The sequence below is a fragment of the Cynocephalus volans genome, chromosome 1 (genome assembly GCF_027409185.1).
Source record: "Cynocephalus volans isolate mCynVol1 chromosome 1, mCynVol1.pri, whole genome shotgun sequence".
Classification (NCBI taxonomy): Eukaryota; Metazoa; Chordata; class Mammalia; order Dermoptera; family Cynocephalidae; genus Cynocephalus; species Cynocephalus volans.
In genome coordinates this window covers 135560795-135571896 of record NC_084460.1, presented here as the reverse complement: position 1 = coordinate 135571896, position 11102 = coordinate 135560795, and positions in this window count along the sequence as shown.

Here is an 11102-nt window from a genome sequence, read left to right as displayed (position 1 = left end):
ATTCAGTTCTTTACTCAAATGTGACTTCAGAGTAGCTTTCCTTGACTACCATAATGAATATAGTCTCCTTCCCCACTATAGATACTATTTTCCCCTTGTTATCTAAAATTCAGTTATTTATTTGCTTATTGTCTTTCTTCCAATATAAAATTCATGAAGGCAGGAATCTTGTCCGTCTTGTTCACCATTGTCTATTGCCTAAAACATTATCTGGCATTTAACAGGTGTTCAATAAATATTTGTTGAATAAGTGGGCCACATGAATTAAGGGGAACTTTAAAGGATGGAGTAGCAAGGACATTGGCTTGAAAAACAAATGCTTCCTAGAGAGTTTTCAATTATGATCTATAGATGGCTTTTTACTCTCTACATGGAAGTTTCCCTAACATCTGGGATACTGATACTGTCACTGGTGGGCAGTGCAAATGATTGAGCTTGCCATTATTGTGATAATCCCTAGTCATCTTGTAGCCAGTGAGTCTTCTCTTCTCTTGGGTCTGCCAATTTTTCCTGAGCACAAACAATAAAGCTTGTCAAAAAGGTCTTGGTCAGGTTCCTAGTAATAAAATATACAAGGCATAAGACAAATAAGACATTTTAAACCTTTGGATTTTTTTCAGGATTTTTATGCATAAAAGAAAAATTATGAAAAGGATGAAAATAAAACCAAGGTATAATATATTAAGATTAACAAAAACTCTTTTTTCAAAACTACATTTTGACAACCAGTTTGCTCAGATTTCTCTTCACCTATTGCTAGTGTATCTCACTTGTGCTTTACAAGTAGATGTCTGCTAGTCTTTTCTTCTGTATCAGGGCTCTGCAACCTGGCCTGAGCGGACAAGACCGCAGAAGTTGCCAAAAAGCCACCAAAAGAACCACAAACTTGAGTGCTGTTCATTCATCATCAGCATCAGTGCTGTCTGGACTATGCCAAGAGATCATACCTGGCCTAGTCCATTTGGGGTGACAAGAGTGTGCTTTTCTTCTTTTAGTTAGGAAGCAGACAAGATCTTCTCACTCAGTGTTCCAGATGGTTAAAACCTATCAAGGGCATATGCTTTCTGATAGACCTACCGTGAGAGGCAGCGACTGCAGAGTGAGGCTACACACCAACATACTACAGCTCTGAATTTTACTAAAAACTTTTTTAAAAATTCATTTATTTTAATAGTATGTTTTTTCATTGAGGAAGTAATGTTTGCTTGTATTAGTCAGGGTTCTCCAGAGAGACAGAACCAATAGGATATGTATATAAATATATGAGAGGGGACTTAGGGGAACTGGTTCACATGATAATGAAGATGGAGGAATTCAAAAATAGGCCGTCTGCAATCTGGATCTGGTAGTACAAGTCCAGAAGCCTCAGAACAAGGGAAGCTGATGGTGTGATTCTCAGTCTGAGGCCAAAGGCCTGACAGCTGGAGTGACGCTGGTGTAAGTCCTCAGACCCAGTGGCTGAAGAGTCTCGAGTTTGATGTCCAGGGACAGGAGAGAAGAGTGTATCCGAGCTCCGGCAGAAATAGACTGAGTGGTTTCAAGATGGCGGCGGCTGCGGCGGCTGGCGCGGAGTAGCTGAGGTGGAAAAGGTGGCCACTGGGCCTCAGGCAGTCGGGAAACTTGTGGACCTTCCTCTGGCCATCTCTTAAGGGAGGACTGCTGCTGCTGGCCGGTCGTGGGGGCTCAACGCCACTTTGCCCCCGGCAGGAGAGGCTGCCTCATTTACAGGCAACAGCTTTGAAGTGTGGAGCAGGAAAAGAACTGATTCTTAGCTGCAAAAGCGAGTCTTGAAACAGGGAACACGGCGCCAGGGCTGCTGTGGATGCAGCCAGGATCCCGGAGGCTGGGGCCGCACTGAAGGCGGCCAGCTGCCCTATTCAGGATTCGAGGTTTCAGGCCGGCATTAAAGAAGATTCCTGGGAGCGCTCGAGCGGCGCCGCGACTGAACAGCCTGAGGCGGCAGCGCCGAGAACATGGAAGGCAACAAACCAGAGACAGAGCGAGCGCCCGACCTGGCACAGCACTGTGAGTGATCCCTGGCACAGCTCTGTTCGGGGGGTGGATGCCCACGCGGCTCCCGCCTGCACCACCAGGCCACTCACCGCCCCGGTGCTGCCTCCATTTTCCCAGGTGCGGGCAGCTCCGCCCTGCTCGGCCATCACTGAGCCCATTTGCTTGGCCTGGCGCGGGGCTTTCCAGACCCTGCGGGCCGGCCTCCTCTCCCACTCCCTCCGCGGTTCTCTGGAGGGGCTGGGGGTGTGGGGCGTCCCGACCAGTGTTGGGAGGGCTAGGAAGTACGGGCGGGCCGACTGTCACTCCACCACACCCTGGACTCCGGCCCCAGTAAACTTCCTGTTACTGGGAGGCAGATACCATCTCTGCGACCACCAGTTTGGAAAAAAGCCTAACGAATTTCTGGTTGGGAATAGTGTGGCAGGAGAGTTCCCAGGTCCGCTTGAACCTGCCGGAGAGCAGGCTGCAGGCGGGCACTAGACTCAGTTTATACCGGGGGGATACAAAGGTGAACAAGACCCGAGAAAGATCTACACAGTGCTACAAAGGCACCCAGAGAGACCGGTCGTCTGTGCCTAGCAGAAACCTGGTAGACTTCCTGGGCGAGGCGGTGCTGAGCAGGGTCTTGAAGGCCCAGCTGATAGACGAGGGGTGCAGAAGACACACCCCAGCCCAGCATAGTGTGCACAGAGGGGGGAGACGTGCGGCCAGGGAGGCGGAGACTCGACAGAAACCACACACCCTGTGGGGTCGCCACTGCACGATCTAACAGCCTGGGCCAGAGCACACGGAACGGGGAGAAGTCCTGTACAGAAAGTGAAAGCTCAACAGAGATCACACACCCTGTGGTACGTGATCCACCAGCCCAGCAGAGTACAAGCTGACCAGAAAGGTGGATCCCCGGAGAAGCCCAAGACCCGAGGCAACCACACACACAAGACACTAGAGGCCAACTGAGCAGTCACGGCGGGAGCCATACCAAATTGGCAACCACAGCAACATCCTAGTTAGTCATTAGTCTCAAACCGGTGGACTGTGAAACCCCCTGCCACAATGAATAAACACCAAAAAAAAGACACCAGAAATACAAAAAATCAAGAAAGTACACCACCAAAAGTTAATAAATCTCATACTCTAGATCCTATAGAACAAGAAGCCCTTGAAATAACTGACAAGGAATTTCGAGTGATAATTCTAAGGAAACTGAATGAGATACAAGAAAACTCAGCTAGACATCATGATGAAATGAGGAAAAGTATACAGGATCTGAAAGAGGAAATATACAAGGAAATCAATGTCCTGAAAAAAAATGTAGCAGAACTTGCTGAACTGAAGAAGTTATTCAGCGAAATAAAAAACACAACGGAGAGTTTAACCAGCAGGCTTGTCGAAGTTGAAGAGAGAACCTCTGAACTTGAAGATGGGCTGTTTGAAATAACACAAGCAGACAAAAAGAAAGAAAAAAGAATCAAGGACATGGAAGAAAATCTGAGAGAGATATCAGACAACCATAAGCGATCAAATATCCGAGTCATGGGTATTCCAGAAGGGGAGGAAAATGGAGATTCCATTGAAAACATATTCAACAAAATAGTGGCAGAAAACTTCCCAGCTATAGGAAAAATCACAGATCTTCAGATCCAGGAAGCTCAACGATCTCCAAATGTATTCAACCCAAAAAGACCTTCTCCAAGACATGTCATAGTCAAATTGGCAAAACTCAGAGATAAAGAGAGAATCTTAAAAGCTGCAAGAGAGAAGCATCATATCACCTATAAGGGAGCCCCAATCAGGTTAACATCAGACTTTTCATCACAAACCCTAAAAGCTAGAAAGGAATGGGATGATATTTTCAAAATACTAAAAGACAAAGATTGCCAGCCAAGAATACTCTACCCTGCAAGGCTATCCTTCCGAAATGAGGGGCAAATAGTATATTTCTCAGACAAACAAAAACTGCGGGAGTTCACTACCACAAGACCACCCTTACAAGAAATCCTCAAGGGAGTACTGGGTTTGGTTCCTGAAAAATTACTACCACTGCCATAAAAACCTAAGAAAAATCTAAACCCGCTAGTACAATAAAAATGGCATTCATGAAGAGAAAACAAGCTAACAAAAACACTATCTACAACCTAAGGAACCAACAAACAAAGAAACCAAACAGTAAATCAGAAAGCAAGGAACAAAAGACACCTAAGACAACCAAACAACCAATAAAATGCTAGAAATAAATCAACACCTTTCAATAACAACTCTTAATGTTAAAGGCTTAAATTCCCCAATTAAAAGACACAGACTGGCTGACTGGATCAAAAAGCAGGACCCAACTATATGCTGCCTACAAGAGACCCACCTCACCCATAAAGATTCACACAGACTAAGAGTGAAAGGATGGAAAAAGATTTACCATGCAAACAGAAAAGAAAAACGAGCTGGAGTGGCTATTCTTATATCTGACAAAATAGACTTTAAACTAAAAACCATAAAAAGAGACAATGAGGGACACTACTTAATGATAAAAGGACTGATCCATCAAGAAGACATAACAATCATAAATATGTACGCACCCAATGTTGGAGCAGCCAGATTTATAGAACAAACTCTATTAGACCTAAAAAAGGAAATACCATAATACCATAATAGCAGGGGACCTGAACACTCCACTGTCAATATTAGACAGATCATCTAGGCAAAGAATCAGTAGTGAAACACAAGATCTAAACAAGACTCTAGACCAATTGGAATTGGCAGATATCTACAGAACATTCCACCCAACAACCTCAGAATATTCATTCTTCTCATCAGCACATGGATCATTCTCCAGGATAGATCACATATTAGGTCACAAATCAAGTCTCAATAAATTCAAAAAAATTGGAATTATCCCATGTATCTTCTCAGACCACAATGGATTAAAACTAGAAATTAATAACAAACAAAACTCTGGAAACTATACAAACACATGGAAATTAAACAGCATTCTACTTAATGACATATGGGTCCAAGAAGAAATCAAGCAGGAAATCAAAAAGTTTATTGAAACTAATGAAAACAATGATACATCATACCAAAACCTGTGGGATACTGCAAAAGCAGTATTGAGGGGAAAATTTATTGCATTAAATGCTCACTTCAGAAGAATGGAAAGATGGCAAGTGAACAACCTAACACTTCACCTTAAAGAACTAGAAAAACAAGAACAATCCAATCCTAAAGTTAGCAGACGGAAAGAAATCATTAAGATCAGAGCAGAACTGAATGAAATTGAAAACCAAAAAACAATTCAAAAGATCAACGAATCAAAAAGTTGGTTTTTTGAAAAGATAAATAAAATTGACAAACCATTAGCATGGCTAACAAAAAAAAGAAGAGAGAAGACTCAAATAACAAAAATTAGAAATGAAAAAGGCGATATTACAACTGATTCATCTGAAATACAAGGAATCATTCGAGACTACTATAAACAACTATACGCCAACAAATTTGAAAATCTGGAGGAAATGGATAAATTTCTGGACACACACAAGCTCCCAAAACTGAACCGTGAAGACGTAGAAAATTTGAACAGACCAATAACAATAAAGGAGATTGAAGCTGTTATCAGAAGGCTCCCAACAAAGAAAAGCCCAGGACCAGATGGATTCACAGCAGAATTTTACCAAACATTCAAAGAGGAATTGACACCAATTCTTTACAAACTATTCCAAAAGATTGAAACGGACGCAAATCTCCCAAACTCATTCTATGAAGCAAACATCATCCTGATACCAAAACCAGGTAAAGATATAACCAAAAAAGAAAACTACAGGCCGATATCCTTGATGAATATAGATGCAAAAATCCTCACTAAAATACTAGCAAACAGAATACAGCAACACATACGAAAAATTATTCATCACGATCAAGTGGGATTCATCCCAGGGATGCAAGGTTGGTTCAACATACGCAAATCAATAAATGTGATACACCATATTAATAAACTCAAACACAAGGACCATATGATCATCTCTATAGATGCTGAAAAAGCATTTGATAAAGTTCAGCACTCATTCATGACAAAGACCCTCTATAAGTTAGGTATAGAGGGAAAGTATCTCAACATAATTAAAGCCATATATGCCAAACCCACTGCCAATATCATCCTGAATGGGGAAAAGCTGAAAGCCTTTCCTTTAAGAACAGGCACTAGACAAGGATGCCCACTCTCACCACTCCTATTCAACATAGTGTTGGAAGTACTAGCCAGAGCAATCAGAGAAGAGAAGGAAATAAAGGGCATCCAGATTGGAAAAGATGAAGTCAAACTGTCCCTGTTTGCAGATGACATGATCCTATATATCGAACAGCCTAAAACCTGTACAAAAAAACTGCTGGAATTGATAAATGATTTCAGCACAGTAGCAGGATACAAAATCAACACACAAAAATCAGTAGCATTTCTTTTCTCCAATAGTGAACATGCAGAAGGAGAAATCAAGAAAGCCTGCCCATTTACAATAGCCACCAAAAAAATAAAATACTTAGGAATAGAGTTAACCAAGGAGGTGAAAAATCTCTATAATGAGAACTACAAACCACTGCTGAGAGAAATTAGAGAGGATACAAGAAGATGGAAAGATATTCCATGCTCTTGGATTGGAAGAATCAACATAGTGAAAATGTCCATACTACCCAAAGTGATATACAAATTCAATGCAATCCCCATCAAAATTCCAAAGACATTTTTCTCAGAAATGGAAAAAACTATTCAGACATTTATATGGAACAATAAAAGACCACGCATAGCCAAAGCAATGCTGAGCAAAAAAAATAAAGCTGGAGGCATAACACTACCTGACTTTAAGCTATACTACAAAGCTATAATAACCAAAACAGTATGGTACTGGCATAAAAACAGACACACTGACCAATGGAATAGAATAGAGAATCCAGAAATCAACCCACACACTTACTGCCATCTGATCTTTGACAAAGGCACCAAGCCTATTCACTGGGGAAGGGACTGCCTCTTCAGCAAGTGGTGCTGCGATAACTGGATATCGATATGCAGGAGAATGAAACTAGAACCATACCTCTCACCGTATACTAAAATCAACTCAAAATGGATTAAGGATTTAAATATACACCCTGAGACAATAAAACTTCTTAAAGAAAACATAGGAGAAACACTTCAGGAAATAGGACTGGGCACAGACTTCATGAATACGACCCCAAAAGCATGGGCAACCAAAGGAAAAATAAACAAATGGGATTATATCAAACTAAAAAGCTTTTGCACAGCAAAAGAAACAATTAAAAGAGTTAAAAGACAACCAACAGAGTGGGAGAAAATATTTGCAAAATATACATCTGACAAAGGATTAATATCCAGAATATATAAGGAACTCAAACAACTTTACAAGAAGAAAACAAGCAACCCAATTAAAAAATGGGCAAAAGAGCTAAGTAGGCATTTCTCTAAGGAAGATATCCAAATGGCCAACAGACATATGAAAAAATGCTCAACATCACTCAGCATCCGGGAAATGCAAATCAAAACCACATTGAGATACCATCTCACCCCAGTTAGGATGGCTAAAATCCAAAAGACTATGAACGATAAATGCTGGCGAGGCTGCGGAGAAAAAGGAACTCTCATACATTGTTGGTGGGACTGCAAAATGGTGCAGCCTCTATGGAAAATGGTATGGAGGTTCCTTAAACAATTGCAAATAGATCTACCATACGACCCAGCCATCCCACTGTTGGGAATATACCCAGAGGAATGGAAATCATCAAGTCGAAGGTATACCTGTTCCCCAATGTTCATCGCAGCACTCTTTACAATAGCCAAGAGTTGGAACCAGCCCAAATGCCCATCATCAGATGAGTGGATACGGAAAATGTGGTACATCTACACAATGGAATACTACTCAGCTATAAAAACGAATGAAATACTGCCATTTGCAACAACATGGATGGACCTTGAGAGAATTATATTAAGTGAAACAAGTCAGGCACAGAAAGAGAAATACCACATGTTCTCACTTATTGGAGGGAGCTAAAAATTAATATATAAATTCACACACACACATACACACACACACACACAAACCGGGGGGGGGGGGGGCAGAAGATATAACAACCACAATTATTTGAAGTTGATACAACAAGCAAACAGAAAGGACATGGTTGGGGGGGGAGGGGGGGAGGGAGAAGGGAGGGAGGTTTTGGTGATGGGGAGCAATAATCAGCTACAATGTATATCGACATAATAAAATTTTTAAAAAATAAATAAATAAAATAAAAAAATTTAAAAAAAAGTTAAACCTAAAGAAAAAAAAAAAAAAAAAAAAAAAGAAATAGACTGAGTGATTTGCCTTTTCCTCCATTCTTGTTTCCTCCAGGCCCCTAGGAGATTAGGTGGTCCCCATCCATATTGAGGGTGGATCTCTCCCACCGAGACTGCTCAGGCTTACATGCTAATCTCTTCTGGAAACACCCTCATATACACACCCCAAAATAATGCTTTTCCAGGTTTCTATGTTTTCCTTAATCTAGTCAAGTTGATACATAAAATTTATCATCACAATGCTCATTACAGCAAATTTCGTACTACAGAAATTTGGGAGAAAAGATAATGAATCACCCATAGTTCCATCCCCTAGACTATTTTCTATTCCAGCTTTTATGTATATATAACCTCGTTTTTAAGTAAATATATATTTAATGAAGAGTATCAATGTATAAACATCATAACAGTAATAAAAGATTTTAAAGAGCACTCTCAATTTCTTCCTCTAATATATCTACTGTAACAGAACTTTAATTCTTTCTAATCTAGGTTCACATGCAAATTGCTACTGAGGTAAAATGGTAGCATCAGTATAAATTATAACATTTTTACCATTTAGCACAATAAGGAAAATCCTGCCGTTACCCATAGATAGACCAACACATCTGAAGTGTAATTTTCATCTTCTGGTAGAGGATTCCTTATAGCCCCAATTCTATTTCTACAAATTCTAGTCTTTGATGTCGGAATTTTTTTTTAATTTGTCTCAAAATAAGGGATTATTAACAAGAACTTGATGATTTCCAGTTCTATAAATGTATTCAGTCTAAATATATATACAATAATGAGGTTCAGTCTTTGTCTTACACAGTTTCTTATCTTCTTATCTGTTTCTTTGGTGTCTTTTGGACTTTTTTTGGGGGGGGCAGCTGGTCAGTACAGGGATCCAAACCTTTTACCTTGGTGTTATCAGCACCAGCTCTAACCAACAGAGTTAACTGGCCAGCCTCTTCTGAAATTAATTTAAAATGAATTAAAGTATGGTATGAGCAAGGTTTGGGTTTTTCTTTTTATTTATTTTGTTTTGTTTATAAATTCTTGCCAAAGTTTTCTTGGTTACCACATCTTATTTCAGAAAAAGTAAAGAAATTGACACATCCTGAAACTGTTGCTTCAATTCTAAAACATTACTATGTACGAATTTTTTGACATTTGAGAATATAAACTGGAAGAATTTTTCATTAGAGTCATTTAAAAATGTTAAAACTTTACATATTAGGTAAGAAAAATGAGAAGTAAGTTGGTACCTTTGGAGTAAAATATTTCATAAATATTGATATTAATAGTGTGTTAATAGTATTTTAAAATTTTGGAGCGTTTAAAATCTAGGGTTTATAAGATTATTAGGAAGTTCTAAAGAAGGAAATGAAAATATATTTAAAATTTTCTGTTTCTGCTTTTTATGGAGAAGCTGGTAACACAATAACACTTTAATTGAGAAAAACTGGATAAATTTTATTTTAAAACAGCTGATTAAAAACATTAGAAAGTAATTAAGATAGCTATGACTTTAGAAGCCAAGGTTTCAGAGAGAATGCAACTACATTGTAATGAACTCTATATTTAAGGCTGCTTTTTCTTCTCAAGGCATGTGCATATTCAAGGATCAGGGCGTGGATGCTGAAAAGAAAGCACCTATATATTTCTAGAGGAGTATTAGATTAGAGAGACAAAAAAAAGAAAAAAAAATGGAGTTAATGACTAATAAGATATCCAGAATCTATAAGAAGTGGGACTGACATTCTTCATGCATCCTCCCCCACCTACCCCCAAGAAGCCAGAAATCAAACATAAAAGAGTAGATAAGAGGCTAAAAAGCTAAGCTGAGATTTATGCATTACCATGATTCTGGAGAAAATAATTGGAGTTTAGGGCTCACAAATGACCAGCATTTCACTGAGACCTTTAATATCTCAGGGATATGAACAAACCAGAAATAGGCTGGGCTTGACTGAGTCAAAGTAATTTGTTCATGCTCTTACCTCCCTGCTGGAGAAGAGCAAATATCTCTAGAAGGAAATAATCATAATCTAGAGCTTCCTCAATTTTTTTTTATACATGATGACTGTCATTCAACAAAAAAAAATTACCAAGCATGCTAAGAAAAAGGACCAAATGACTGAAAACTAAGAGAAACAATAGTCAACAGAAACAGACCTAGAGGTATTCTATGTATTGGAGCTATCAGAGAAAAACTCTAAAATAATTATGACCAACATTTAAGAACATGGATGAAAACATGATAAATTGGAATTTTTTTTAAAAAGATTTAAATTAAAACTAAAGCAATTCAATAACTATAATCTAGTGTTTCAAGATGGGTTTAACAGTACATTAGACTCAGTAGAAAAATGATTAGTGAATGGGAAGATATGGCAGAAGAAAATATCCAGGCTGAATCTTAGCAAAAAAATAGAATATACAAAAAAGTATAAAAGTGAAAGCATTAACATGAATGTAGTTGGATTCACAGAAGGAAAGAGGACAGAGAATGGGTCAGAAACCTTATTTAAAGATATATTAACTAAGAGTTTTCCAAAACTGACAAAAAAAAAAATCAAGCCACAGATTGAAGAAGCCTTCAAATGCCAAATAGCATTTGAAGAACTGCTGCCACCATTGCCACACTCAGGCACATCATAGACAAACTGCCTGAAAAATAAGACGTCTTAAGGAATTCCAGGCTCTAAAAGAGCTAAATGAAATGGACAGCTGATTTTTTACAAGGAAAAAAAAAAATGGAAGCTAGAAG